Below are 23,121 nucleotides of genomic sequence, written 5' to 3'. Positions count from 1 at the left end.
CTCACAGTTGCCTCAAGCTCCTGGAGGATCTGATGCCTCTGGCCTCTGTGGGTACTTGCAGTCATGTCCATATATCCCCATGCAGCCACACATAATTTAAAATAATTTAAAAAAAATCTAAGCATAGTGGCACACTCCTTTAATCCCAGCACTCAGGAGCAGAGGCAGGTTGATCTCTTAAGAGTTCAAGGCCAGCTTGGTCAACATAGTAAGTCACAGGCCAGCCAAGGGTTACATAGTGAAACCCTGTCTTAAAAAATAATTGTCGGGTTGTGATGCACACCTTTAATCCCATCACTCGGGAGGCAGAGGCAGGTGGATCACTGAGTTTGAGGCCAGCTTGGTCTACAGAGTGCGATCCAGGACAGCTAGGGCTGTTACACAGAGAAACTCTGTCTTGAAAAACCAAAATAATAATAATAATTATTATGATAATGATGATGATGATAATGATAATTGGGGCTGGAGAGATGGCCTAATGGCTAAGAGCACTGTCTGCTCTTCCAGAAGACCCAGGTTCAATTCCCAATACCCACATGGCAGCTCACAACCATCTGTAACTCCAAGGGATCTGACACACTGATACAGATATAAATAAGAATAAATCATTAAAAAAATAAAAATACTTTAAAATGATAATAAAAAGGATATGTGTGTACAAATTTTAAAATAATGACAATTGTTTGACAGGCTCACTATGTAGGTTAGGCTGGCTTTGAACTCACAGAAGTCTGCTTGCCTCCTGAGTGCTGGGATAAGGGTGTGTGACACCATGCCTGGCGTAATGACCTATTTTTGGGGCAGGGTTTCCTGTATTGAAGCTAGCATCATTCTCACTGCATGGCTGAGGATTACAGGTGTGCACCGTAACACGCAGTTTATGCAGTGTTGAGGACCAAACCTCAGGCTTTACGATATGAGAGAAGCACTCTACCGATTGAGCCGAATCCCTATCCCCAGTTATAAGTTTTTACCTCCCCCAAAACATTCAGGAATAAGAATTGGGGAGCCAGCAGTGGTGGCACATGCAGAGGCAGACAGATCTCTGTGAGTTTGAGACCAGCCCAGTCTACAGAGCAAGTTCCAGGACAGCCAGGGGATTACACAAAGAAACCCTGTCTCAGGGGAAAAACAAAACAAAACACCTAGCTAGGGAGATACCAAGATCACAAAGGTGGTGGTTTTCCCAGGGTGAGGCTTATCACATTGCACTCTGGATTTGCTGACTCCTGCGATTTCCTCAAATTCAAGAAACTTGAGTGCATAATTTGTGGTAGTGGGGGGACTGTATTTGCACTCTCCCATGGGGTGGGGGGAGAATTGGGGAAACAGAATGGATACTTTACAAAGGGTTCTATGGTAACAATGAGCTAGCTGAGCTCCTCTGGGAAGCTACCATGTCTGATGCTGAGACTGAGTCATCATTGGCCACGATGGCCAATTCACTGACCTTTCCAGCAGTTCCAGCAGTCATTAACCCCAGTACAGTGGGCAGTGTCGGGCAGGATTGACAAATGCCTTCATCAAGCCCCACAGTGCTCCCAGAGTCAGTGGGAGCTCTGGCCTAGGTCTTAGAAGTAGTCTTCTTGTCTTTGCCCATTCACTTTCTTCAGGATCCTTCAACTTAATGGAAGTTAATGAACCCGGAGCTGACTGGCTGAACACAAGTAACTTCACATCTCTGAAGAAAAAAATTTTTGTTCCCTCTGCAAAATGGGAATACAAACAAAACCTATCTCAAAGGAGTTACTATAAGAATTCTTGATGTTCCATAAAGGGGAAGAATTCTTAATACTATTAGTCTGTCTCTGGTACTTATTTTTTACATTATTTAAAAATACAGAGACGCGTCGGGCATTGGTGGTGCACACCTTTAATCCCAGCACTCGGGAGGCAGAGCCAGGTGGATCTCTGTGAGTTTGAGACCAGTCTGGTCTACAGAGTGAGATTCAGGACAGGCACCAAAACTACACAGAGAAATCCTGTATCAAAAAACCAAAAAATTTAAAAAAATATGCATCTGGGTGTGGAGGCGCATGCCTTTAATCTCAGCACTCAGGAGGCAGAGACAGGCAGATCTCTGTGAGTTCAAAGCCAGCCTGGTCTACAAAGCAAGTTGCCTGGTCTACAAAGTGAGTTCCAGGGCAGCCAGGAAAACCGTCTCAGAATATATATATATATATATATATATATGGAGCTGAGCATGGTGGTGCATGCCTGCAGTCTCAACATTTACTGGTGTTGGGGAGAGGATAGGCAGCCAGTATGGTGACACACATCTACCTCTGTACTCAGAAGGTAAATGGCGAAGGATGGTGAATTCATGACAGCCTAGTCTACAGAGCAACACCCAGTCTCAAAAAGAAACCTACACAGAATATTATGCTTAATTTTGGGTATAGCTTAACCGTATAACCATATAGTACAACCTTTGGTTTATTTCCTAGCAACACACACACACACACACACACACACACACACACACACACACACACGCGCGCGCGCGCGCTACAGAGTGCAGAGGCTGGAGGCGTAGCTCAGTTGATAGAGCACTTGCCTAAAGACACACAAATCCCTAGGTCTAGTTGTGAGACCATCACATAAAAACTGGCATGGTGGCACATGCCTGTAATCCCAGCAATCTGAAGGGAGAGACAGGAGGATTAGAAATTTAAGGTAATCTTCAGCTGAATAATAAGTTTGAAGCCAGCCTTGGATACATGAGACAAGAAGAAAAAAAAAGCTGGTTGGTTTGAATGAAGCAAGCAGCTTCTCAACACTTGAAGCATGGTTAACTGCCTCCCAAATAGTAAGAACCATGATTATTCTATTTAACTTTATTTTATGTGCATTGGTGTGAAGGTGTTAGATCCCCTGGAACTGGAGTTACAGACAGTTGTGAGCTGCCATGTGGGTGCTGGGAATTGAACCCAGGTCCTCTGGAAGAGCAGCCAGTGCTCCTAAGCCCTGAGCCATCTCTCCAGCCCCCCCATGATTATTCTAAATAATTACAACGGGCTTCCTTTTATAGAACTGGATTTGACCATTTCATTTGATTGTTAGGTGTCCAGATCTGATCCATCTCATCTCACTTTTGAGTATTGCTATGTATGCCACCACCTCCCTCACTCCTGGTATATGCATGAGTGTGCTCACATAGACACATGAACAAGTAGAGGCCAGAGGTTACATTGGAAGTCATCCTCCTTTGCTATCCACCATATTTTTAAAGACTCTTTTTTATGTGTATGAGTATTTTGCTGCATGTATGTCTGTGTACCACGTACCTGCCTGGTACCCACAGAGGACAGAAGAGGGAGTCAGATCCCAAGACTGGAGTTACAGACCATTGTGAGCTGTCTTGTGGATGCTGGGAATTGAACACAGGTCCTCTGAAGAGCAACCAGTGCTCTTAATCACTAATCTTCCCAGCCCCTCTACCTTATTTTTGAGACAAGGTCTCTGACTGAACCTGGAATTAACCCTTTGTGCTAGGCTGGCTTGCCAGTCCTTGGGATCTACATGTGTTCACCCACCAGTATTGGGGTTATAGATACATATCACTGCATCAGGCTTTTTATACGGATGCTGGGGCCAGACTCAGGTCCTCATGTTTACAAAGCAAGCACTTTACCCACCAAGACCTCTCTCCAGGCCTATTTTGTGTATGTTTGTCCAAGCCCCCGCCCCCCAGGATTTCACTGTGTAGCCCTGGCTGTCCTGGAACAAGCTTTATACAGACCAGACTGGCCTCTGTGGTGATATTTTATTTGTGCTCTAACAAATAAAGCTTGCCCCAAGATCAGAATGTGGAGCTAGGCACTAGTTAACCATAGAAGCCAGGCAGACACACAAAATCCCAGCACTTGGGATCTCATGCCTTTGATCCCAGTACTTGGGAGGCACATGCCTTGATTCCTAGCACTAGGAATGCGGAGACAGGAAGTGATATGGCTGGGTGGAGAGAGGAATATAAGGCAGATGGAGAGAAGAACTCACCACCAACCCCACTTTGGTCTGCAGAATTGGTAGAGGTAAGAAGTCTCTCTAGTGGCTGGCTCCTTTACTTCTCTGATCTTTCAGCATTTACCCCAATATCTGACTTCAGGTTTTTATTATTAAGACCAATTAGAATTCACACTACATCTGGCATCCAACTTTTGGGGCATGAATTCACAAAAAAGCCACTTCCCTGTGGCTTTGCAGCCAACCGACACAGGCCTGAGCTGCATACGGCCAGAGTTACTACCCTGTCTGCTAGGTTCTCCTCTCTTTCCCTAAGCCTCTGAGCAAGTGTAGGATTTTTCTGTTACAGCCTCTCTGCAGCAAATTCCATACACAGGCATTTGGCCCCAAACACCACATGAGTTAGATGCTTTCACATGTTCCCTCATGCAGACAGCTATCTCTTTGGCTTCTTTTCTCCCTGTGGGTTGTGGGCTTTCCCTCTACCACTCCTTGGGCTGCTGCCAAACTACATAGCTGCCTTGACACCCATTTAGGCTTTTACTGTTCTATGCAGAAGCACTCAGTCTCACATCTTCATGGTCATTGTCAGCAGATTTGGTGAGACAATTGAGATTTCTTAAAGGGATGAATTAGTTAAAAGAGAGAGGTTTTTTCCCTCATTAAAAAATGGGAAACACCTTACAATGGAGGCAGTTAGGTCTCTGTATGATAATATGCTAGGCAGTTTGAAAATGGAACAATTAAATGAGAGGATAATTAATTTAAATTAGATTTAATGTCAATTATAAACATTATTGGTTTATCACTAAAAAGTTGTTAATATAAGTGCTAAGATACAAGTTTTAGAAAAACTTATTAAAACAGAACATAGAGATATTTAGACCCAGACAGAGGAATTTAAAGAACCAATCTCAGTGTTGCATTATAAGGTTAGAGAGGAACACCCTAAGGGTTTCAAACAACCAACTTTAATTTATCCAGGAGCTCTACAGAAACTGCCAAATGATAAATATCCACAAGGCTGTGTAAGAGCTGAATGGACTCCTGTGGAAATGTTAGATTTAAGGTCATTCAAAGAAGCAATAGTTTCATATGGCATGCATTCACCTTTTGTGAGGCAGATGTTAAACTCATCATCAACTTATAAAAGAATTATCCCTCAAGACTGGAGAGACTTGGTTATAGCAGTCTTGGAGCCTGGTCCTCAATTACAATAGAGGCTCTGGTGGAAAGATGAGGCTAAAACCTATGAACAATGAAGTAGGGCTAGAGGTATAGAAATCTCCCAAGAGCAACTTCTTGGAGAGGGAGATTATGCTAATGTACAAAGGTGATCTCTATATGATGACCACACCCTGGCTTTATGCCATGTAGCAGCTTTGAATGCTTGAGACAGAATTGAAGAATTAGGAAAGAAAATTGAGTCATTTACTAAAGTTATACAGGGCCCCAAAGAAACCTTCACTGATTTCTCACAAAGATTGACTTCAGCAGTAAATAGAATGATACCAAATTCAGAAGCTAGACAAATAATAACTGAATCTCTGGCTTTTGAAAATGCTAATGAATAATGCAAAGGGTCATTAGGCTGTTAATGGCAACATCAGCACCATTAGAGGAATGGATCTGACATACAATCAATATTGAATCTCATAACCATGGTGATACTTGAATAGGAGAGGTGATTTCTAGAGGTTTGAAGAAAAATTGAAATGTCAATGTTTCAATTGTGGTAAACAAGGTCACCTAAAAATGGATTGTAAAAAGGGCATTCATAGAAATAATGTTTTTTTCTAAGAATAATCCAAACAGAATGCCTCTCCCTTCTGGAGTATGCAGAAGGTGTGGCAAAGGCCAACATTGGACCAATGAATGTGTATCAACAAGGGACAGTCAAGGTAACCCTTGAGAGGCCTTGAGGGCCCTCTCACAGTCACCCATGTCAAATTCAGTTCAATCATTTCCTGTCATCCTGGAGGAAACTCCTTCCCAGAGCAATTAAAAAACCTAATGCCTATTGTAAAAAAAACATGATAGAACAGCTATAGAAGAGAGAACAAAAAACTTCAGGAGTCACAGGCAGGGGTGGCACATGCCATTAATCCCAGCACTTGGCAGGCAGAGGCAGGTGGATCTCTGTGTGTTTGAGGCCAGCCTGGTCTACAGAGCGAGTTCCAGGACAGCCAGGACTGTTTCACAGAGAAACCCTATCTCAAAAAAAAAATCAAATTATTAAAAATTTTTTTTCATGAGAAACTATAAATCAAAATTGATAAAGATTAGATTTGAACAAGACAGACCTCTTAATTAGAAGAGGTGATAGTTCATCAAACAGCGTGACTGTTCAATCTAAACTAATGTATAAGACTAACAAAAGCTTCTCATTTGATCAGATATAACTTGCCATAAGGGAACCTCCCCAAATTAGGGTTGGGGCAAGGTTTTGTTTTTGTCTTTCCAGGAAAAATGAAGGCAACCAACTAAGGAATCTGAAGACCACTGAACAAATGAGACATATGAAGAAAAGGACAAATCATCCAGAAAAAAAAATGTCTCAAGAAAAAGAGTAAATTGGCCTATTGATATATCACATCTCCAACAGTATAGAATTTCATAAATCTTCCCAAAGGTTTGTTCCTGCTGTTCTCTACAGACACATAACACACATGGTCTTTTTGTAGTCCCAGTTCAATTAAAAATGAAAGCTGGCTTTGGAGTTGGAGTGTGGCTCTCTCCTTCTCTAAACCCAAGCATGTTGTTAAAGGAAAATTCAAAATCTCTGTCTCATGTCAGAAGAGCCACCTGATATGGGACAGAAGAAAAACAAAATTAAGGAACTATTCTATTGCTACTAATCTCATAGTCCTTTTGTTTTATTTTGGATCTTTTGTTTTGTTTTGTTTTGGTTTTTGGTTTTTTGAGACAGGGTTTCTCTGCGTAGTTTTGGTGCCTGTCCTGTAGACCAGGCTGGCCTTGAACTCACAGAGATTCACCTGGCTCTGCCTCCCAATTGCTGGGATTAAAGGATGCGCCGCCGCCGCCGCCGCCGCCGCCGCCGCCACCACCACCACCACCACCCAGCTTATTTTGACTCTTTAAAACTTTTTCATAGAGTATGACTATTATCTCAAAATTTATAAGATTAATAATATTTTTTAAAACTTTTTATCATGATATTAATGATCATATAGAGTACTGACTAATTCTAGAAAAAGGCTTCATCTAGCTTCCTGTACATGATTTCAAGTTTGAGTCTCTATCAGGTAACTAGGAATTAAGTTTTTGTACTCTGGATGTACATAATAAATATTGATCCTTTAACCTCTTTGAGATCTGCTGCATATGACATTTAAAATGTTTAAAATTTTGGCAGTGAACCATGACCACACCTAACAAAGACTTTTGAAGTCTCCAAAAGGATAATGGGCCCACAACTATGATTCCACCAGGATTATGATAATGCCACTAAGCTGACAAATGCCACCCAATGATCAGCTTCAGACTACAAACTGCTCAGGACAATTTCGAGGTGGCTATCTAAGATGATCCAGCCTTACAGACTACTCGAGCCAAGACTTGAGACAAGCCCTTCACTTTCCCATTACATAGAGACTGGACAACAAATGATACAGCTACCTCTCCCAGGACTTGACAATTAACCCAAATTTTTCTTTTCAGGATCCCCTAAAGCTGCCATTGCTCCCAGACAGCAGGAAGTAATTTTAAGAACATGACACCCACATTCCCAAGAGGTGGGCTGGGTGGCTTTTGGTCGTTCAATGGATTAGGGATATTTGTCATTGTTTAGGATGGTTGATTACAAGATGTTATTGGTAATGGTTAAAAAAAAAGATTAGATTCAAGGATCTTGTTTTGAAAGAAAAAAAGAAAAATGGGGATATAGAAATGATAAGATAAAGGGTAAAATCTTGAATCTATTCTGAAAAGAAAAAAGGGGGATAGAGATATGATAGGAAAAAAGGGTAGGTTATTGCTGGGTGGCAGTGGTACAAACCTTTAATCCCAGAACTTGTGAGGCAGAGGCAGGCAGATCTCTGTGAGTTCAAGGCCAGCCTGGTCTACAGAGCAAGATCCAGGACAGGCACCAAAACTACACAGAGAAACCCTGTCTCAAAAACAACAACAAAAAAGGGTAGGTTATTGAATCTACTTTTAAAAAGCAACTACTTATTTTAAATATTTTACATTATCATGGATCTTTGTATATTGATGCAAAGTTGAGATTATTTTTGTTAGAACATACTGTACATACATTTCTACTCTTGTTCAAGGTATTGTAGTTATACATCTCATTTAACAATATAATGAAAATTACTAGTCCTTGAAAGTTATTATTGCAAATTATTTAGAATATTAAAGAAATGAAGGTTAGTAGTTAGTCACCTATTATAATTAAACTTGTAGTCATGTTAGGTAGGTATTCAAGGTCAAACAGATATTTTATGTAGATAGGTAGTTTTCAAACACTTCAGAGATCTACAGAATATGGCATTTAAGATGTTTTAATAACATAGGTTCATTTTTTTATGATAATGAGACATGTCTGCTTCTGGCAGCACCAATCTACTTTGGAGAAGATGATGGGCATCAAAGAAACTCCATATTGGCCGGGCGGTGGTGGCGCACGTCTTTAATCCCAGCACTCGGGAGGCAGAGCCAGGCGGATCTCTGTGAGTTCGAGGCCAGCCTGGGCTACCAAGTGAGTTCCAGGACAGGCGAAAAGCTACACAGAGAAACCCTGTCTCGAAAAACCAAAAAAAAAAAAAAAGAAACTCCATATGGAGTTTCCTTTCTTCATGGCAAAAGTTAGCCACTGGGCAAGAGAGTGCCCTTGTTTTGACTGCTGACAGTATGCTCTCCAAATGGGACAAGCAGGACACAAAAGAAAGTGACTGCTGAACTTTGCCAAGACAAGGTAGAACAGCCCTTCAGGATATCTTGCTTCACAGAAAAGCCTGTCAGATATGCTAGGCCTGTAAGCCGAAGATGGATGCCCTAACCTTGGGTGACTGTCCAGGCAGCTAGCTATTTCTGTCATTTCTCACATTTTTTGGAAGTCACTTGTTTGAACTTCCTGCTTACTCAAGTAATATTATTTCCTTCTTGGATCTCTGATGGGGTTGAAGACTAGATAGCTATAGTTTTCCTTGTTATGAGATTCAGAAAAGAAATTCACTAAAGAGGTGTAAAGTGTATGAGGTTGAGAGACACTAAAAGATAATTTTGATAATGCAAGTTAGAATAGAAAGTGAATTAGGGCCGGGCGGTGGTGGCGCACGCCTTTTTTTTTTCTTAATTAATTAATTTATTTATTATGTATACAGTGTTCTGTTTATATGTATGTCTGTATACCAGAAGAGGGCACCAGATCTCATTATGGATAGTTGTGAGCCACCATGTGGTTGCTGGGATTTGAACTCAGGACCTCTGGAAAAGCAGTCAGTGCTCTTAACCTCTGAGCCATCTCTCCAGCCTGGTGGCGCACACCTTTAATCCCAGCACTCGGGAGGCAGAGCCAGGCGGATCTCTGTGAGTTCGAGGCCAGCCTGGGCTACCAAGCGAGTCCCAGGAAAGGCGCAAAGCTACACAGAGAAACCCTGTCTCGAAAAACGGGAAAAAAAAAAAAAGAAAGTGAATTAGGTGTAACCTTTTGGACTCACCAAGATAGGATAGATATGGAATATTTTCTCTAAATTTGTCAACTGTTAATGGACTAGACATTGTTGGTGTATTTATTGCCTGTATATATTGTATATAGTTATTGTACTTATTGTATATAGTTTTCTTTTATCAGTTATAACCTTTTATTTTAGACAAAAAGGGAGAAATATGGTGATATTTTGTTTGTGCTCTAACAAACCCTGCCTGGAGATCAGAGTGCAGAGCTACCACTAGTTAAGCCTGGCAGTGGTGGCACACACCTTTAATCCCAGCACTTGGGAGGCACATGCCTTGAATCCCAGCACTAGGGAGGTGGAGACAGGAAGTGATATGGCTGGGCAGAGAGAGGAATATAAGGCGGGTAGAGATAGGAGCTCACCTCCTCCTTTGGCCTGAGTATTAGGTAGAGGTAAGAAGTCTCTAGTGGCTGGCTCCTTTACTTCTCTGATCTTTCAGCATTTACCCCAATATCTGACTTCAGGTTTTTATTATTAAGACCAATTAGAGTTAGTGCTAAGGCCTCTAGCTCAGAGATCTGCCTGCCTCTGCTTCCCAAGTGCTGGGATTAAAGGCAGCAGCACCACCACCCTGCGTGCACTCTTTGTTTTGATATGTGGTCCTGGCTAGGCTGAACTCGGCAGTGATTCTCCAGCTCCTACTACCTCAGTGTTGCAGGATTATAGGTGTGCATCAGCACTCACCAACTATACCCTGCTTTTCTTTTTTCTATTGTTGTTGGCTTCAAATTTTCTATCCTTCTTCAGTCTATAGAGTGCTGAGATTATATACTTGCCATCAGACCCAGCTTCTCTTTTTCCTACTTCAGAGCTAGGCTGTGAGAGTAGTTGTGCTCTTGGTGATACAAATGAGTGTAGATACCCTTAACAAAGAAATGGTCCTGTTGCAAAATTGATTAATCAGTATTTATATACTCACACCCACATCCATGTGTCTGTACGACATGGTCCTCTTTCCTCCTGTGCACACATGCAAGTGCACCCACACATCTTTACAGGAACATGCATACACACACACACACACACACACACACACACACACACACACACAGAATTCATTTTAAAAGGAAGTCAACAGCCAATAAATATCTTTTAGACTCTGGAGTAGTGAAGAAATTCACAATAGTTAACTGTAAGATAGTCGGCTGAGACTAGAGCTCAAATAGAGCACAAGCTTAACACTGAAAAAAAATCCATAAGTATGGAGTTATAGTAATAATATTGCATATCATTCTAAGCATTACATATACGAAGAGGATACATTACAGATAGATCTAGACCTCATTCAAGGATATATAGTGATGTTTTGTTTTGCTTTGTTTTGTTTAGATTTTATGTATGTGTTTTGCCTGCCTGTATGTTTGTGCATCACATCCATGCCTTGTGCCCAAGGAGGCCAGAAGAGGGCATCAGATTACCTGGAACTGGAGCTACAGACAGGTGTATGAACTGCATGTGGGTGCTAGGAACCAAAACGGAGTCCTCTGGAGGAGCAGTAGGTGCTATTAACCATTGAGCCTCTTTCTCCATCCCAGTATATGCTGATACTGTACAGGACAATCCTCCAAGCCAAACCGCCACCATCTTCACCAATTATCTATGCTGCTTGCAAAAGACCATCACAGCTGGCTTGTGGACTACTGATAGTCCTTGAACTTTTGATCCTTTCTCAGCCTTAAAAGTGCTAAAATTAGTCGGGCAGTGGTGGCACACGCCTTTAATCCCAGCACTCGGAGGCAGAGGCAGGCGGATCTCTGTGAGTTCGAGGCCAGCCTGGTCTCCAAAGCGAGTTCTAGGAAAGGTGCAAAGCTACACAGAGAAACCCTGTCTTGGGGGGCGGGGGGACCACCAAAAAAAAAAGTGCTAAAATTATAGGAGTGTGCCACCATCCCTGGCTTCTTTCATTGTTGCTTTGAGTGGAGTTGAAACAGGGTCTCATATAACCCAAGTTAGCCTCAAACTCACCGTGTAGCTCAGGATAACTCTTAACTCCTGATCTCTATACCTGTACCTTCTATTTGCATGAAGCCTTGGGTTCAATCCCTAGTATCATTTTAAAACAGATATAAACTAGATAGTGGTGCTGCACACCTTTAATCCCAGCACTCAGGAGGCAAAGGCAGGCAGATCTCCGTGAGTTCGAAGCCAGCCTGAACTACAGAGCGATTTCCAGGACAGCCAGAGCTACATGGAGAGACCTGTCTCAAAAAACAAAAACCAACCAACCAAACAAACAAACAAAAACACCAGCTGTAATGGCATAAACTTCTATTATGGCATATACCATCACTCAGGAGGTGGTGGCAGGATGATATGAACCAACCCCCTGGTTTGGTTCCCAGCACCCATGTGGTAGTTCACACACCTGTCTGTAGCTCCAGTTCCAGGGAATCTGATGCCTTCTTCTGGCCTCCTTGGGCACAAGGGCTGGGTGTAATGCACAAACATACAGGCAGGCAAAACACATACATAAAAAAAAATTATGAGTGTGTAATCTTAGCCCATTCTGGCCTTAAACTATCTACATAACTCAGGCTGTTCTTGAACTTGCTGAAATCCTCTTGCCTCTGATACTTGAGTACTAGAATTACAGACAGAATACCATAACTGTGTTTGTTTGAGTTAGGGTTTCTTTTAGTTCAGGCTGTCCTCAAGCTTGTTATGTAGTTGAGAATAACTGAACTGCTCATCCTCCTGTATCCATGTCCCTGGTGCTAGGATTACCGTTTCCAGTTGAAGCAAGCCCACTACCAACTGAGCTGCACACAACCTCCCCCCTATTTTTTTTCTGAGAATGAGTCTCACTGTATATCCCTGGCTGGCCTGGAATTCACTATGTCGACCAGGCTGGCCTTGAACCCACAGAGATCATCCTGCCTCAATCTTCAAGTAAAGGGATTACAGGTATACACTACTATACCAGGTTTATGCAGCACTGGCAATCATCTCAGGGTTTTGTGCACCCAACACAAGTACTATATGAACTGGGTAGTTATTTTTTAAAAAGGATTTCATGTAGCCCAGGCTGGTCTCAGACTTGTTAGATAATCCTGAATTTCATATCTTCCTGCCACCACTTCCTGTATATGCAATTATATCTGCTTTAAAAGGACACTAGGGATGGAACCCAAGGCTTCATGCATGTTAGGCAAGCACTACCAACTGAGGTAGAGCACCCATTCTCTTTCTACCTTGTTGTAAACAGACAGTTCTCTCCTATCTGCTAATTCCTGAATAACCACTCAGAGGCTTATGTTAATTTTAAATGTTTGGCCAATGGCTCAGGATTATTACTAGCCAGCTCTTGCATTTAAACTAACCCATAATTCTTATCTATGTTTAGCCACATGGCTCGTGGCTTGTTACCTCATTTTCTATACCTCTTGCTTCCTCAGCCGCTGGCTGGAGTGTCTCAACTTCACTCTTCTTTGACTCCACCCTTCATCTCCACCTTCAGTTTGAATGTACCACCTAACCTTATTCTGCCTGGCTATTGGCCAAAACAGCTTTATTTATCAACCAATGAGAGCAGCACATATTCACAGCATACAGAAAGACCATCCCACAGGATTTCCCCTTTGCTGTCTAATCAAAAAGGAACATTTCATTTTAACATAGTAAAATTACATATAACAAAACCATTATCAAGCAAGAATTACAGTTACTATATCTAGTCTATTTGTATTTGGCAAAATTAAAGAAAATACTCTATCACCTGTCCTATCTTTGTGAGTCTAAAGTTTCATATCTAATTTACCTTTTATCATAACGAAGGAAAACTTATTATACTTATTATACTTATTATACTTACAGGAAGTAACCCAAAGTGTACTCAAAGAAATAAAATTTGGCAGATGGATGTGTTTCATTTTTCAGAGTTTGGAAAGTTAAAATATGTACACCATACCATTGATACATATTCAAGATTTCAATAGGGAACTGCTTTGAGTTCCAAAAAGGCTGATTCTGTGATTCCACATTTATTAGAAGTCATGGCCATCATGGGAATACCTGTACAAATTAAGACTGACAATGCTCCAGCATATGTCTCTAGTAAAGTGAAACAGTTTCTTGCATATTACAACATAAAGCATATTACAGGTATACCACACAATCCTACAAGATAAGCAGTTATAGAAAGATCTAATCGAACTCTAAAAGACATGCTTAATAAACAGAAAAGGGTAATAAAAACCTCCAGAAATAGATTGCATAATGCTTTACTAACTTTGAATTTTCTAAATGCTAATGAAAAAGGAACAACAGCTGAGGAGAGACATTGGATAATAGAAAAAAACTTCTGAATTAAAATCAGGCTGTATACTTTAAAGATGCACTGACCTCAGAATGGAAACTAGAATATGTGTTATATTGGGGGAAAAGTTTTGCTTTTGTTTTCACAGGAGAAAAGCTATGGATACCATCAAAATTGATAAAGATTAGATTTGAACAAGAGAGACCTCTTGATGAAAAGAAGTGATAGTTCATCTAACAGTGTGACCATTCAATCTAAACTAACTTATAAGACTAACAAATACTTTTCATTTGATCAGATATAACTTGCCAAAAGGGAACCCCCCCTGTAGTAGGACAGGCCCATAGGGTCCAGGAAATTGGCTCAAACCAGTTGCCAAGACATGCACATAACATACTTCCTTATGAGCCAACCTGAAGTCTGCCTGAGGGCCTAGCAACAGGTGCTGTCAGAGATCCTGGTCACTCTAAGAGTTCCTGATTGTGTCCAGCCAATGAGGGATGACCATGCATTGCCACGAGACTGCGACACAGACTGCGTGCTGTGAGGAGGGTTTATAAGTCCTTCCCCGTTATTAAATGAATTAGTTTATTGTTTGCCTTTAACTGACTCCCAGCGTCTGTGCCGTTGATGCTGTGCCTTCTCACCTCCTTCCCCGGGAGAGCCATTAGGATTAAGCAACACTCCCCAAAATTAGGGTTGGGGCAAGGTTTTGTTTTTGTCTTTCCAGGAAAAATGAAGGCAACCAACTAAGGAATCTGAAGACCACTGAACAAATGAGACATATGAAGAAAAAGGACAAATCATCCAGAAAAAGTATCCCAAGTAAAAGAATAAATTGGCCTATTGGTATGTCACATCTCCAACAGTATAGAATTTCATAAATCTTCCCAAATGTTTGTTCCTGCTGTTCTCTACAGACACATAATGCAAATGGTCTTTTTGTAGTTCCAGTTCAATTAAAAATTAAAGCTGGCTTTGGAGTTGGAGCATGGCTCTCTCCTTCTCTAAACCCAAGCATGCTTGTTAAAAGTAAAATTTAAAATTTCTGTCTTATGTCAGAAGAGCCACCTGATATGGGACAGAAGAAAAACCAAAATTAAAGGACTATTCTAGCCGGGCGGCGGCGGTGGTGGTGGTGGTGGTGGTGGTGGTGGTGCACGCCTTTAATCTCAACACTCGGGAGGCAGAGGCACGCGGATCTCTGTGAGTTCGAGGCCAGCCTGGGCTACAGAGTTCCAGGAAAGGCGCAAAGCTACACAGAGAAACCCTATCTCGAAAAACCAAAAAAAAAAAAAAAAAAAAAAAAAAAAAAAAGGAAAGAAAGAAATAGGATAAAAGGTAGATTATTGTATCTACTTTAAAAAGTAATTACTAGTTTTAAATATTTTACATTGGCTTGGATTTTTATATATTGATACAAATTTGATTTTTTGTTTGTTTGTTTTCAATACAGGATTTCTCCGTGTAGTTTTGGTGCCTGTCCTGGATCTCACTCTGTAGACCAGACTGGCCTTGAACTCACAGAGATCTGACTGGCTCTGCCTCCCGAGTGCTGGGATTAAAGGCATGCCCCACCACTGCTTGGCGATGTTATAGAAATAATAAGATGGGGTTGCGGATTTAGCTCAGTGGTAGAGCACTTGCCTAGCAAGCGCAAGGCCCTGGGTTCGGTCCTCAGCTCTGGAAAAAAAAATAGAATGATAAGATAAAAAGGTTATCTTTTTAAATCTAGTTTTAAACCAAAAAATTACTAGTTTTAAATATTTTACATTGATATGGATTTTTTGTAAATTGATACAAATTTAAGGTTATTTTGGTTAGAATATCATGTGCATACCTTTCTACTCTTATTCAAGGTATTGTACCTATACAGCTCATTTTATAATGTTATGTAAATTTCTAGTCCTTGAAAGTTATTATTACAAACTATTTAAGATAATAAAGAAATTCAGGTTAGTAGTTAGTCACCTATATCAATCAAACTTGTAGTCATGTTAGGCATGCTTTCAAGGTCAAACAGATGTATTTTAGATGGACAGGTGGTCTTGAAACACCTCAGAGATCTACAGAATATGGCATTTGATGTTTTAATCACATAAGTTCTTTTTTTATGACAATGAGACATGTCTGCTCCTGGCAGCACCAATCTACTTTAGAGAAGATGATGGGCATTGAAGAAACTCCATATGGAGTTTACTTTCTTTCTGGCAAAAGTTAACCACTGGGCAAGAAAATGCTTTTGCCTCAACTGCTGACAGTATGCTGTCCAAATGGGACAAGCAGGACAGAAAATAAAGTGACTGCAGAACTTGCCAAGACAAGGTGGGACAGTTCTTCAAATATCCTGCTTTACAGAAAAGTCTGTCAGATATTCTAGGCTTGTAGGCCAAAGATGGATGCCCCAACATTACAGAGGAACCTTAAGTGACTGTCCAGGCAGCCAGCTGTTTCTGTCATTTGTTATTTTTGGAAGTTGTTTGCAGTACACTTCCTGTTTACTCAGGTAACATTATATCCTTCTCAGGTCTCTGATGGAGTTGAAGACCAGATAGTTTAAGTTACAGTTTTCCTTGTTACCAGATGAAGGAAAAAAACCCAAACAAACTCACAAAAGAGGTGTAAGCTTTATAAGGTTGAAAGACATAAAAAGATAGCTTTGCAAGGCAGTGGTGGCACATGCCTTTAATCCCAGCACTCGGGAGGCAGAGCCAGTTGGATCTATGTGAGTTCAAGGCCAGCCTGGTCTACAAATCAAGATCCAGGACAGGCACCAAAACTACATGGATAAACCCTGTCTCAAAAAACCAAAAAAAAAAAAAAGATAGCTTTGGGTTGGTAATGCAAGTTAAGATAGAAAGTATATTAGATACAATGTTTTGGACTCACCAAGAAGATAATGGAATATTTTCTCTGAGTTTGTCAAATGCTAATAGACTAGACATTATTAATATAATTATTTCCTGTATATATTTGCATTGTTATTATACTTATTGTATATAGTTATTTTATGTTAGTTAAAACCTTTATTTTTTGTTTAGACAAAAATGGGGAAATGTGTGATAATTTGTTTGTGTTCTGACAAATAAAGCTTGCCTGGAGATCAGAGGGCAGAGCTAGCCACTAGTTAACCACAGAGGCCAGGCAATGGTGGCACATACCTTTAATCCCAGAACATGGGAGGCTCAAGCCTTTGAACCCAGCACTTGGGGGGCTCAGGCCTTTAATCCCAGCACATGGGAGGCTCAGACCTTTAATCCCAGTACTAGAGAAGTGGAGACAGGAATATAAGGTAGGTGGAGACGGGATCTTGGGCACGTTCAGTCTGAGGATTCAGAGATGGGATCTCCCCGAATTTGGCCAGAGGATTTGGAGAGGTAAGAAGTGAATGTGGCCTCTCTGGACTTTAAGCTTTCACCCTCGATTTGACTCTGGGTTTTTATTGGCAAGACTAGTTAGGATTGTGCTTCACCTTGTGGGTTTCAGGCATCAAATACAGGTTGTCAGGTTTGGTGGCACATATCTTTACCTATTGATCCCCTATTGAATTTTTAAAAAATATTTTTATTTTGTGTGCATTGTTATTTTGTCTTTATGTATGTCTGTGTGAGGGTGTTGGATCTTATACAGTTGTGAGCTGTGATATGGGTGCTGAGAATTGAATCAAGGTCCTGTGGAAGAGCAGTTAGTGCTCTTAACTAAACCATTTCTCCAGCCCTTAAATTTTTAAAAATTTTTATATGAATATGAATGTTTTGCCTGCATGTACATATGTGCACCATGTGCATTCTTGGTGCCAGAGGAAGTCAGAAAAGGGCTTTGGATCCCCAAGAACTGGAATTATGAATGGCATTAGTCATCATGTAGATGCGTGGAATTGTACCCAGGTCCTCTGTAAAAACAAGTGCTCTTGACTACTGAGCAATATTTCCAGCCTCCTTTTTGAAGTTATTTATTGTGTTTGAAGGCAGGTGTGCAGTCTTTTTAAAACAAAGAACTCACTATGTGGACCAGACTGGCCTTGATATCTGTATTTCCCTGCTTCCGCCTCTTGAATGTTTGGGATTAAAGTTGTTTATCACCATACCCAGAATTTAAAACAATTATTAAAAGATTTTTAAAAATGTATATGGATGATTTGTGTGTGTATGTCTATACACCTTGTGCTTTTAGTGACAGGGCCAGAAGAGGTTAAAAATGTTTGCAAGCTCTCTTGGTCCTAGGAACTGAGCTCAGGTCCTCTGGCCTGAGCCAGTGCTCTTACCTACTGAACCATCTCTTTTCCATTACCTACAGTGATCTTTTCTTTCTTTCTTTTGGTGTGTGTGTGGGTCTTGCTATGTAAACAAGGCTGGTTTTGTATTCAGAGATTTGCCCTGCCAGTGCCTCTTGAGTGTTGGGATTAAAGGTGAATGCCACACCTAGCCCCATTATCTTCTATTAATATCTTTCCAGATATTATATATATCAAGTCTGAAAAGGCAAAGTATAAAACAACATACAGTATGGTATCATTTAAATATAAGGGACTCAAACTGATTACTTCTGGGCAGGACACTAACACCATGTGGGGAAGGTTTTTGCTGATAATTCATATTAGACTTTAATTTTGAGATTTTATTTTATTTTATGAGTGTTTGCCTGAATGTATGTCTGTGCATCAGAAGAGGGTGTTAGATCTGAGACTAAAGTTACAAGATTGTTAGGAGCTTCCATGTGGGTGCTGGGAATCAAACCCTGGGTCCTCTGGAAGAGTAGTCAGTCTTAACCACTGAACCATCTCTCCAGCCCTGTCGCTGTAATTATGTAACACACACACACACACACACACAAACTGAACTTTTTACAAAGTCCTAAATTGAAAACAAGCAGACACATACTTACTGCAAGACTATATACATGTCTTTTTTTAAGACAGAATAATCTTGAACTTTAGACTATTAACGTGTGTGTGTGTGTGTGTGTGTGTGTGTGTGTGTGTGTGTGTGTGTGTACCAAGTACGCAACAGCCCAGGGTGGCCTCTACCAATAAGTGCCTGGATTATAGGCATATACCACCACACCTAGCTGTGAAGAATCTTTCTTTCAGTCTCTATTCAACTGCCATTTCCCCACTGTCCACAGTGGTTTCTCTGATGTCCGTCTTCGATTTATTTTTATTTTTATCTCACAAGCTTTCTTAATTATTAGTTATGTTTTGGGGCAGGGTCTTCCTATGTAACCAAGGGCTCAAGATCTTTCTTGGAACTCTTGTTGACAATAAACAGGTCCTTAAGATGGAGAAGGAGTATCAGATTCTCAAAGGCATTTTTTTAAAGGGTTTTTATTTGATGTGTACGGGCGTTTTACCTGCATGTATGTCTGTGCACCATGTTTGTGCAGTGCCCTCTGAGGCCAGAAGAGGGTGTCCGATTCCCTGGAACTGGAGTTACAGATGATTATGAGCTTCTGGAATATGAGTGCTGGAAATTGAACCTTGGTCCTCTGTAAGCAGCAGCAGCCAGTATTCTTAGTTGCTGAGCTATCTTCTCAGCCTTTCAAAAGGGTTAATGTAGAAAACCTGCAAACCAATGGCACAGATGTTTGGAGGCTACATCTTGGGAAATCAGTGCTACAAAGTAGACTGCAGCTGGTAGTGGTGGCGCATACCGTTAATCCTAGGCGGATGGCAGGTGCATCTCTGTTGAGTTTAAGGTTAGCTGGATCTACAATAGCGAGTCCAGGTCAACCACTGCTAAACTGGGAGACCTTGTCGTTAAAAAAAAAAAAAAAAAGCGACTGGAGGCCCAACTCTACAACTAATTTGTTTCATGTCACTGACTAATCTGCAAAAATAAAAACTCCCAAACCCAAAGGGTGTTCCCACTTGCACCACGAGTTTCAGTGGTTTCAGATCCGCCGAAGCGTGCTGGGCAAGCATGGAACCTCGGAACAGACTACATCTCCCATCTTGCTTTGCGCTCCAGACAAGAGTCCTACGCTAGCACGCGAACCTACCCGCCCCTCCAGCCTCCAGTTACTGTGTATCGCGAGAGGACGGGCCGCTCCGGCGGTAGCGATAACGAGCCTTGGTGGTGGTGGTGGTGGTAGTGGCGGTGGCGGCCGAGAAGGCGGCGGCCATTTTGGTGAGGCCTCGGGAGCAGCGGCGGCGGCGGCGGGGTCGCTGGGAGTAGCGTCTCCCTTTTCTCCAACTTACGGATCGCACCTCCGCGGCGTGACTAGAAGCGGTGGGAGCACGGGGGTGGCTCTAACTGCGGCCCTTAGGGGAATTTAAAGCGGTGAAGGCGGCGACCCAGAGGGGGCCCTCCCCCCTCCTCGGCGGGAGGGGGGGTGGTGAGCACGCCCCCGAGGACGCAGGTAAGGAGAGGGAGACAAGATGGCGGAGGCTTCTCAGTTCCCCCTCCCCTGACGGGTGACTGCGCGCGCATCCCCGAGTGCCTCTTCCCACCTTCCCGGGGTGCTGCGCGCGCACCTCCAGCCGGTGCCCTGGGGCCGGTGAGCGAGGCGGCCCGCGCGCGCCCATAGAGACCGAGAGCGGGGGGGTTGTCAGGCCGGGCGGCACCTGGTCTCGGCGCGCCTTCCTTGCCCTCCTGCCCTTCTGCGCACGCGTGCGGGAGCGAGCAAACCCCGAGAGGACGGACCCAGGTGCGCTTCTGCCCGCCCACCAACCTGCCTCCCCTCAGGGGAGAGGAAGAGGAAAGGGTGCATGAGACGAATAATCCGGGCGCATGCCCACCATAGTCCATTTAGGAGAGACCAAGGCTTGGCGCTCGAGCCCTTCCTTCCTCAGCCTTTTGCGGTCCGCTGACGTGAGGGCGCTGGCGGACGCGGACTTCTGAGTCCCGCGACCTAGTCTATGGTTTTGGGTTCTGGCGGGAACCCCCCCAGGCCGTGCGCGCTGCCGGCTCACCCCGCCTCCAGCCGCGCACGCGCCAGCCCCTCCCCCGCCCGGCGCGCACGTCGGGTGGGGTGGGCCACCGGCGGGGGCGGGGCTACCGCCTAGGTGGTGAAAGCTTGGGCAAGGGTCGGGGGTCATGCTGGGTCAGACTTCGGAGAGGTCTTGGGAAACTGTCATGAAGACTAGGGTCAAGAGTTCAGGCATCTTGGATTCGGACGTCCTCCGGTCCCCAGAATGCGGAGGGTGAATCAAGGCAGCGCCGCACCTAGCTCAGGAGTTAACCCGGCAAACACTTCCGGGCCTCGTATAGTTTAACCCTGCTTGTTTCCGGAGTATGGGTCTCATTGGAGCCTTCCTTACTTACATCGGCTGAAAAAGCTCTTTCTAAAGTTCCTTGGATGTCTCGTCCCGCGTGTACAGATTTCAAAGGATCCTTTTTTTGTGACCAACTTTTTGTTTTTGGGAACTTCACCCTGTTAATTCCGTTCCTGTTAAGTCCACTGAAAATGCAAGCAGGCAGTCAGACATCCAGCAGGCTTTGTGAACTTGTGGATGTGACGTTTCTGTCCGTCATTTAGTGGTTTGGAGCTTAAAGTACTTCAGCTTTTAAAACTTTCTGTTGTTTGATTTCCTCTCTGCCCTTACCCTTATCCAGCAAGAACGTACAACCCTGTGAAATTCTCTACACAAAACATGATTTGCTTTTGTTGCCACCACTTTTTAAAAAAATTATTACTTTACTTTTGTGTGTATTTGTGAATTCCTGCATGTATGTATGCACACCACATGCATGCCAGGTGTCTGAACAGGCCAGAAGAGAGGTTGGATCCACTAGAACTGGAGTTAAAGCTGTTGTAACCTGCCATGTGGGTGCTGGGAACCAAACTTAGGACCTCTGCAAGAGCAGTAAACACTCTGAATCGCTGAGACATTTCTCCAGACTTACCCCCAGGCCTAAATGAACTAAAACCTAACCCAATTTATTTTCTTTTTCGGAAGCATGAGCTTTTCCTACTCTTTATGTGAACTGACTTTGGGTGTATTTAAAGTGTCAGAGAGCTGGTGTAACTACACTGAGATGGTGTTGACAAGTGTGGATTGGTTCCTCACTGCTGCTTTCCTGTACTGTTTTAGGTGTGATTTCCCTCATTACAGCAGGGCACCGTGGAAGTGCAGAGTTTCACAGGGGGTGTGGTCTCTGCTCACACAGGTGAGCTCACCTTTAGATACAATTTTGTGTGCTTATGTGAATGGAGAAACACTATGTGATAATGAGAGAATAGGTTGATTGTGGATTTTGCTTTGGAAAACTTGGAATCTATGCATGTGTTTCCGTGGGGGTTGACGGGGAAGGTAGAACAGTGCAGCCTCGGCACTACCACCCCACCCCTGTTTGTTTTCTTTTTGGGGGGAGAGATCTCAGTCTCTAACCCAAGCTAACTTTGAATTCATGGCAGTCCTCCTGCCTTAGCCTCCTAAGTGCTGGGATTATAGGTATGAACCTGCACACCTGACATATCCTTCCTCCCCCTTGGTTTTTTTTTTTTTTTTTTTTTTTGAGCTGAGGATCGAACGCAGGGCCTTGCACTTGCTAGGCAAGCGCTTTACCCCTGAACTGAATCCCCTCACCTTGGTTTTTTGAGACAGGATTTCTCTGTGAATCCATGGCTGTCCTGGAACTTACTCTGTAGACCAGGCTGGCCTTGAACTCACAGAGATCCATCTGACTCTACTTCTGGAGTGCTGGAGTTAAAGGTGTGCTCCACCACTACCCAGCACATTTCTTCTTTTGAAAGAGATCTCATGTGACTGAGGCTGTTCTTGAATGCCTGAATTCAAACGATCCTCTTCATCTCAGTGTCCCAAATATGTTCCACCTCTTCCAGCTAAGGGAAGTACTTCCAAGTATTTGACACATAGTAAATGCTCAGGAAACATATCCCCATGTTTCCTGAGCATTTACTAAGTAGCATGGGGTCTCATACTCACTGTGTAACCAGGGATGACCTTGAACTTCTGATCTTTCTGCCTTTACCTCCCAAACTTTGAGATTGAAGGTGTTTACCACCCTGCTGGTTTTATGCTTTGTTGGGATTGAACCCATGTTTTATGTGTGCTAGGTAATCACTCAACCACCTGAGCTACCTCCCTATCCCTGGAAACAGTTTTTAACCTCAGCATTTTGAAGGCTGAGGCAGCAGGATAGTAAGTCCCAGGCCAGTCTGGATGGTGTAATAAAATCTATCTGTGTCAAAAAACAACTGTTTTAATAGCCTTTAATTTTATTTTTACTTTTTTTT

The 23,121-nt window shown here is 42.7% G+C and overlaps 1 protein-coding gene and 1 non-coding gene across 5 annotated transcripts in view; both read left to right on the top strand.

Annotated features, from left to right (window-relative positions):
* Nucleotides 1–1,139: 1,139 nt before the first annotated feature.
* Nucleotides 1,140–1,306, top strand: LOC128095887 (U1 spliceosomal RNA). The gene has a single exon (XR_008213480.1). It is a non-coding gene; the product is annotated as a U1 spliceosomal RNA (small nuclear RNA).
* An 18,860-nt stretch (nt 1,307–20,166) lies between these two features.
* Srcap (Snf2 related CREBBP activator protein) overlaps nt 20,167–23,121 on the top strand; it is a 54,743-nt gene continuing 51,788 nt past the window's right edge. For all 4 annotated transcript variants that reach the window (XM_052760716.1, XM_052760712.1, XM_052760715.1 and 1 more), the window contains exons 1-2: nt 20,167–20,280; nt 21,956–22,031. The gene's annotated coding sequence lies outside the window, so the exon portion shown is untranslated. The remainder of the gene's footprint in view (nt 20,281–21,955; nt 22,032–23,121) is intronic.

This window comes from Peromyscus californicus, unplaced genomic scaffold, assembly GCF_007827085.1.
Source record: "Peromyscus californicus insignis strain IS unplaced genomic scaffold, ASM782708v3 Scaffold_4__1_contigs__length_199733344, whole genome shotgun sequence".
NCBI classification, from domain to species: domain Eukaryota; kingdom Metazoa; phylum Chordata; class Mammalia; order Rodentia; family Cricetidae; genus Peromyscus; species Peromyscus californicus.
The sequence above is the reverse complement of the archived record's forward strand: the minus strand, read 5'-3'. Positions and strand labels throughout refer to the sequence as shown.